At 36.5% G+C, this 7,985-nt stretch overlaps 1 non-coding gene across 1 annotated transcript; it reads left to right on the top strand.

The window, feature by feature from the left end:
• Positions 1 to 885: 885 nt before the first annotated feature.
• Positions 886 to 959, top strand: TRNAT-AGU (transfer RNA threonine (anticodon AGU)). Its single transcript has one exon. It is a non-coding gene; the product is annotated as a tRNA-Thr (tRNA).
• Positions 960 to 7,985: the final 7,026 nt, after the last annotated feature.

Raw genomic sequence — 7,985 nt, 5'->3', positions numbered from 1 at the left:
TGGCATGAGGGTTTGCTGGCATAACTTCGATGCTATGGCTTGTCGGATAATTTTTGTGAATGGCTCTCCAGCTTCCTGAAAAACGTTCCCTGCATGTGACCAATGGTGGCTATCTCTCGAATGCTTTTACCATTAACGCTGCTGTTCCCCAGGGATCCTTATTGTCTCCAACCCTCTCTTTATTGTACATCAACGACTTATTGGAAAAAAACAAGAATCCAATATATTGCTCTGCTGACGACAGCACACGTGTCTCGTTATTCCATTTGGATTCCAGAACATTGGCTGCGGATGCACATCTTCACCGGAAGCAGAAGGTTGCATATCTTAATGATGATCTAGAGGTGATTTCGAATTGGAGTGGAGAAATACGCGACGGTCTGTGACTGCTCATCGTTTTGAGGTTAAACTCAGTACAACACAAACTTCACTATTTAGAAACTCTTTCATTTGGAAAACTGCGTTTATGTGGAATGAACTTTCTGAGAACGATTTTCCAAATGAATTTATTCTCCAGCGATTCAAATCCAACGTGAATTGCTACTTCCGCATAGGCACCGCTCTTAGAGCACCTTGAGGGCGAATACAGACTCCAACCAGAGACTACTCGTCTGTTGAAACTGTTGTCAAAAATATAGTAGTATTTGGGTGAACCGTAAAAGCAATTCTTTTAAACTTCAAGATCTTATCAATTTGCCTTAGAATGATAGAAATCTTCAGTCAAACGCAAAAGGATGCTATTATTGATTCCTTATTGATAATGTTGTCATTCAAATTAAGGTATGGAATGATATTTTGAATTATATATTAAATTTTTTTTTTGTTAATTTTTTCTAAATGAAAAATTCCCACTTATATTGCGTATGTTGATTTATTGATAGTACCGGCGCCGTGGCTTAGTTGGTTAAAGCGCCTGTCTAGTAAACAGGAGATCACGAGTTCGAATCTCGTCGGGGCCTGATCACTTTTTTTTTTCGTCAAAAACAGAAATACATCAATGAAAAAAATGGCGGGGAATCGAACCCAGGTCTCCCACGTGACAGCCAGGAATACTGACCACTGTTCTTCGGTTAGCTTTAGAAATATAGTGTGTTAGCGAAACACGCCTAAAAATTGAAATGTTTGTGAAAATTGTGTAATTATTTTATCATTGATATTGATTTTCATCAAGTAACGGGTCAGTCCATTCATAAAAAGGTCATATACAGTATGGATCATTAATAAGATTCGTTCTCTGTCGCTGCAGCGTTCACTTCAAGGCAAGTATTCCAAACAACACATCCATCATAGGTCTTATTAGTGGTACTATACTGACCTGAAACGATACTTTCGATGTTGAGGAATCCACAAAAATTCTAGTATTGTATATTATATTAAAACACATTCTGCATCAAAAAATTAATTTTGCCTCATAGGCATGATACATTTCAAAATGAAGATGGGAGTCGCTGTTAATTTTTTATTGAGATAGGTTAGCAGCTGTTTTTGTTATTCAAGCGTTATGAGTAAACATTAAACTACCCCCTGGCGAAGACGACATCTATGGAATTGCAATGGAAGACAAAACGAATTTTGTTCGGCGATTGCTATCTGAGCTAGGCTTGTGTATCTTTGATTTTCGTGTATTAGAGTAAATGAATGAGTTTAGTCTATCAATGCATGCGTGGTTCAGCCTAGCACCACTGATGTGTCTCATGGAGGGTCGAATCAGCGCTGCCGCTGCCTGATGTTGGATCACGAATATTTTTGAGCTCAGTTTCAACCTCAAAGTTTGTTTGTTATAGGAACTAGTTTTGACCTGAGTACCTATGCAAAACTTTCAACTTTTTGAGCGAACATACTCCAACTTTTCAATATCTGTTTAACCTGTTTAAACCTCAGACAACCCTCAGAAGTCGAAACTTGTGTGACCTAAGGATTAACGAGGTCTTACCTTTTAACGTGTGATTCCTAACACGGGTTGGATGATAGCAAGTGAAAATCGATCGTTCAGACTAGGGCTTGAACCACCGACCAACACGGCAGTCAATTCGACTGAGTGAACAAGCACCCTGGCTGCCGACCGACATTAATGCTATATAATATTAACTGTTGATGATAATGAGTGATTTTTTTGCTGGTATCTTTTTGGCAACACTGTTTTTGACAGATCACGCGCGAATCGTGTCTCGTGTCATTGTCAAACTTGTTCAGTTTAGTCTATAATAAACCCATGAATTGACTTACGAATGAACAACGCTTGTAAATTATTGAATTTTATTATCAAAATTCATGCTCGGTGAAGAAAGTGCATCGTGCAATTTATGGGCTGTTTCGTCGGCCTACTGAGGGAGCTATTCGGAAGCTTGTGACTGAATTTCGAACTCAGTTGGACATTAAACCACCAACACGCATACGCGGAGTGAAGACCAAGAAAATATTTGCGTCTGTATCTGCCAGTGTTCGTGATGACCGTAAAATGTCGATTCGCCGCAGTTCGCAACAATTGGGTTTCTGTTACTTCACTACGTGAAAAATTTTGCGAAAGGATTTGGGTGTGAAACCTTATAAGATACAGCTGGTGCAAGAATTGTAGCCACACGACCTCCCACAACGTCTAACATTCAGTTAATGGACACTGGCAAAGTTGGAGGAAGATCCACATTTTTATCGAAAAATTATGTTCAGCGACGAGGCTCATTTCTGGCTGAATGGATACGTTACCAAGCAAAATTTCTACATTTGGAGTGAAGACCAGCATTGCAAGGTCTATCGATGCATCCCGAGAAAGTCACTATTTGGTGTGGATTGTGGGTCTGTGGCATCATCGGGCCGCACTCCTTCAAAGACGGCAATGGCAGGAACGTTACTGTGAATGGCGAGCGCTACCGTGTGATGATTGACGACTTTTTGTATCCAAAATGGAAGAATTGGACATGCCGCCTGACATGTGGTTTGCACAAGATGGTGCCACATGCCACACGGCATGCGAAACAATGGCCCAATTCAGAGCCGCCTTCGGTGAACTGTTTATTTCACGTTTGGGGTCCGTCAATTGGCCGCCTAGATCGTGTGATTTAACACCTTTAGATCATTTCTTGTGGGGTCATGTTAAGGCTCATGTCTACAGGGATAAACCAGCAACGACTGACGCTCTGGAAGCCAATATTGAAGCATTTATACGTGAAATACCGGTCGATATATTAGAGATGGTGTGCAAAAATTGGACCTTGCCTATGGGTCATCTAGTTATTTCTCTTCTCAAGATAGTCGGTGAATATTTCATCACGCACATCTCAAAATACCAAGGCTATAATCTTTCCATTCGATTGTCGTGCTTTCGGGCTTTTTGGACAAGGTTTACCAGTTGCTCTCCACTCAGATGACGAGCGTTCTGATTTCGGAGTGAAGTGATGGATCCATGTTTTATCTAGTGTCACATATCCACACAAAAATCCGGTTTTTTCAAATATGGCCAAACACTGCTCATAATCATCAAAACGTTCTTGTTTTTGATCAACAGTGAGATCGCTCGTCACCCACTCCGAACAGAACTTTCTTCTAGTCAAATGCTCTCTCAGCACTGAAATTCACAAATTCATGGGTAGAATATAATGAAATTTCAAAAGCTTTCTTCCGAAGGTTAGTACTAACTGAAAAAAACAATGAGACTAGCTCCATATATGTGTTAAGTCCAAGATTTTCAGCCCATGTAGTGAGTATCGAGTTTTCGATTGCCAGAAGATTCCGACAGGTATACTTTGTTTTGTGAATTGTGGTGGAAGGAAATGAAGACTACTCTGATCATTATTGAAAGAAGAACGTGAAATGGAGATTTCCCATTGGACAACAGTATTTTATTGTTACGTTTTTCCCCGTGGGTTGACCAATAATTGACTACACTGAACAATAATCCAACTTAACTTCATTCCACTTTGAATACAACAAACACTTCAACAATTATTCGATAGTAGGGCGATAGACTTACTATTATCTAGTAAGTCTATCGCCTTACTAGATCGCTTCGCGTAGCGCACTGTAAATTCCACTTGATTGTATCGATATACTCGTGTCTAGCGTTTATGTATCATTATCGAATGCAATAGAAAATTCGCCAGAATTCCATCGAAATCGGTAGCATTATTCTCGCTACATCTAGAGCGGCAGCTGATATGGTACATTCACTCACTCTTAGCTACGTCATAATTGGTTTACGGCTACCAGTGGCTGCCGACGTTATTTTCATGGCATGGCATGGCAGGGCATGATTTACAACATTATTTTGAATGATATACTGGGTCGCCACAATTACTCTTGGGTATTCATTCGGTACACTCCAAAACCCTCCTTAATGAATATTGCAGTATTTTCTTCGAAGGAAGATAATGGTGATCCCTTGAAGTTCATTTTTGGAAGGTTATTGATATACAAGGTAATAAAGGTGGGTTCCAGAGAGCTCCACCCTGCGATCCAGAGAGCTCTACCCTGCGATTGTTTATGAATTGTGATTTGTTTTTCACATGAGGTAGTCAAATGAACTATCTGTCTATGTCTTAACAAATTCTTTTTTTTTGCTGTATGTGATCATATAGAGATGGACTATTACCTTTTTTGAAAAGTACCGGTATTGAAAGATTTCTTATTATCAAGGATAATTTATACGTTGAGCCTAATGATTTGTGAATATTATTCATTCATATGAAAATATTTATGGAGTCGTTCAAATGTTTATAATTGATGTTTGTGCCTATCAAGATGGTAAAAAAGGATCATCATGTTAACTGTTCAATTATTTATTCATAGGAACTTCAAGACTACAGCTATAAACATAGCTACCAGAGACATATAGAATATCAAAAACGGTATCGGCCCCTTGTCCAATTTTCTGCTCTAAAACTACTGGTCTCTATTCAATCAATCGTAGATTGAAAAAGATTCAACTAATACTGTCCGCATTCACGGAACACCACCAGCAAAACACATTATGAAATATCACCGGAATTTCATTATAAATCCGCAGAGTTTAAAAAGCTCAGCTAGTGTGGCTCGCTGTTAATGTGTTCGCCAGTGAACACTGAACAGCTATCCATTTTGATATAGTTGCTGTGAGAGATGGAATAATAACTCACGCCAATTGCAAACGCCATTTACTTTATTTATGTAGTGTGATTCATCATACACTTTGATTAGTTTATGGCTTTTATGGAGCGGAATGTGAACGGTGCTGATGCAGACTTTCTACACACCGCTGCATCCACTCGGACCCCGAATTATTTGCCCAATCACAGTATTTTACTTTGAGATATTGATGGTGATTGATTCTACAGGGTGAGGCTCCGGTGCACAGCATAGTTATGAGTAATTCTAAGCATACTCATTCTGACTACAGTACTAGTGTGGTGTAGTGTACAGTTGTTTACAAAAAGAATTTGAAGCTTTAATAAATTTTACTTATTATATGCGAGCGCTTTCGATAGCAGGCTGTACTGTCATCTTCATGGCCCTGCACACGGACTGCCACAAATTCTATATCGGTCAAACCAAGAAAAAAGTGATCCAAAGGTATGACGAGCACAAAAAAGCATACCTGAACCTAATAACATATAAATCAAAACTTACAACACACTCTATACAAAACAAACATAACATTCCCCCACCAGAAAACATTAAACTGATAAAACAAGTCGAAGAAGGAAATCGCATGCACATCTGGAAAACCCTAAACATCCATTAATTCAAAAGTCATAATTCACTCATCGAGGAACAAATACAAATCAAAAACACAGCAAGACCTAACATTCAATATACTACACAATAAAATACGCATTCCTAGAAACAATGAAACTAGAGAAACTCCGACACAAAGGATATTACTCAAATACAGGCAGATTTAAAGAGACATCCGGAAGACAGGAGGGAACAAATACCTGCACTAAGGCTTTCCGACCGTATAAAAGAACAAAACAAGAAGATAAAACGGCTATTTTGAGTAGAGTTATGAAGATGACAGAACAGCCTGCTATCGAAAGCACTCGCATATTATAAGTAGAAGTTATTAAAGCTTCAAATCCTTAAAATGTTAACTTTAAAATATTGAAAATGAAGGAAAATTAGTTGCATCAATCTACTTCTTTGAGTAGAGCTAGATGATGACAGCACAACCAGCTGTCGAAAGCGCTCGCATATAATTAAATAGGAGTTATAAAGCTTCAAATCCTTTAAATCCTTTTTGTGGCTTATATTAATATCAAAATACTGAAAATAAAAGAAAATTAGTTGCATCATTCATCATGCATCATATATATATATATATATATATATTTCACAAATCGTCAAGCTTTTGTCTTTGAATAGAGATTTCATCAAGATGAAATACACTAAAAAAAGTAAAGAAATCAGACAATACTTACAAAAATCCCAATTTTACAATTAAAAATTGACAATTGATGAAAAATTTCTACAAAATTGGCGTATTGATGTTAATAATGTCATAATTTTCAGATATCTGATATTAGTAATGTCATGTTCAAAGCTTACTATAATAATATGAGTGACATTATCATTAAAAAGATTACTATATCATAAATGCTCATTGAATGAATTTAATACAACGTGTGACTATTTTGAATTGAGAATATCACTGAGATTTATCTATGCCTAGTAAAAATTGTAAATTTTATCTAGATTTTCAATGTCTATTTTTTGTTCATATTATTAGGATTTTTGACACCATTTCGTTTAAAACTTTTGCTTGATCGACTTCAATTGTGTGTCCTGTTTCAATAGAATGTTGAGCTAGTGCACATAAATTTTTGTTTAGTCTCATATCACTTTTATGTGAAGTTATTCTGGTTGTTGTTCCAATATAATTTAAATCACAATTATTACATGGTATATTGTAAACAACGTTTGATTTTTTCAAATCAGGTGTGGAATCTTTCAACTGGTTTCAAATATTTCCAATCACTTTATTATTCTTTTTAGAAAATTTTATATCCTTCTCGTTGTGAAGATAATTTTTCGAAATAAGGAAAAGAAAAATATTCAGTTCTTTCTTTTATCTAACTATGAGCATTATCATCATTTGTACTTTCTGTCTTACTGACAGTAGTAAAAATAATTTTGTTAAATAATTTTCCTGGAATTTCTTTCAGAAAAATATGCGTCTACAAAAACACATAACATCAGAATGAACGAAACTTTTGAAACGACTTCATACAACTGCATAAATTTCTCAATTACATTATTTATTTTTTATGATTGTGAAAGGTGGGAATTTCCAAAAAGATCTACGAGAGAAATCTGATTTTTTTCACAAAAATGAGTTGTATTCAGCATTCACGATATATTGGGTGTTCATTAATATATAGTTAGACCCTTTTATCATACCAGGAATTCTACTGGTTCCCTTTCTATTGCGCATAAAGTTTCAAATTCTAATTCTAATTCAAATTGTTACAATATGTTTTACCTCCCAGAGATATTTGCGATAATCTCTTACTATACTTTTTCAACCTCTGACCTATAAAATGAGAAAAAATACCAGACAAGTATTTTTCATTCAATAAAACTTCAATTATCATTAACAGAGACATCGTCAATTCATGTATCGAAGAATAATTGCATTATTTTCATTATTATTATCCAAATCAGTTTGAAATTGGATAGCAGCAAATACATTTTCTCGCCCACATATCTTCACACCCTTTGTATACACATACCAAACAGTCAGACACTCTACAGTTTCCATTGTGAGGGTGTAATTCTCGAACCTATACCCATCTAAATCGTTCTTGAAACAGTTGCTAAGTAGCTCTAAGATTGTTGAAACTATTTGCGGCACTATTATTGCCGATATAGCGGTGAAATATCGAAAGCCTTCGCGATGGTAATTGTTTTGCTTTACGGCGTACAAGCCATAAACACAATTATAAGCAGAAGGCACCCCGACCAATGGAAGCTATTGTTTTAAGATGACACATGATATACAACTTCACTAAGGAGAT

This window comes from Leptinotarsa decemlineata, unplaced genomic scaffold (assembly GCF_025532065.1).
Source record: "Leptinotarsa decemlineata unplaced genomic scaffold, Ldec_3_MD MMD2_tig00000008_RagTag_RagTag, whole genome shotgun sequence".
NCBI lineage: Eukaryota > Metazoa > Arthropoda > Insecta > Coleoptera > Chrysomelidae > Leptinotarsa > Leptinotarsa decemlineata.
The sequence above is the reverse complement of the archived record's forward strand: the minus strand, read 5'-3'. Positions and strand labels throughout refer to the sequence as shown.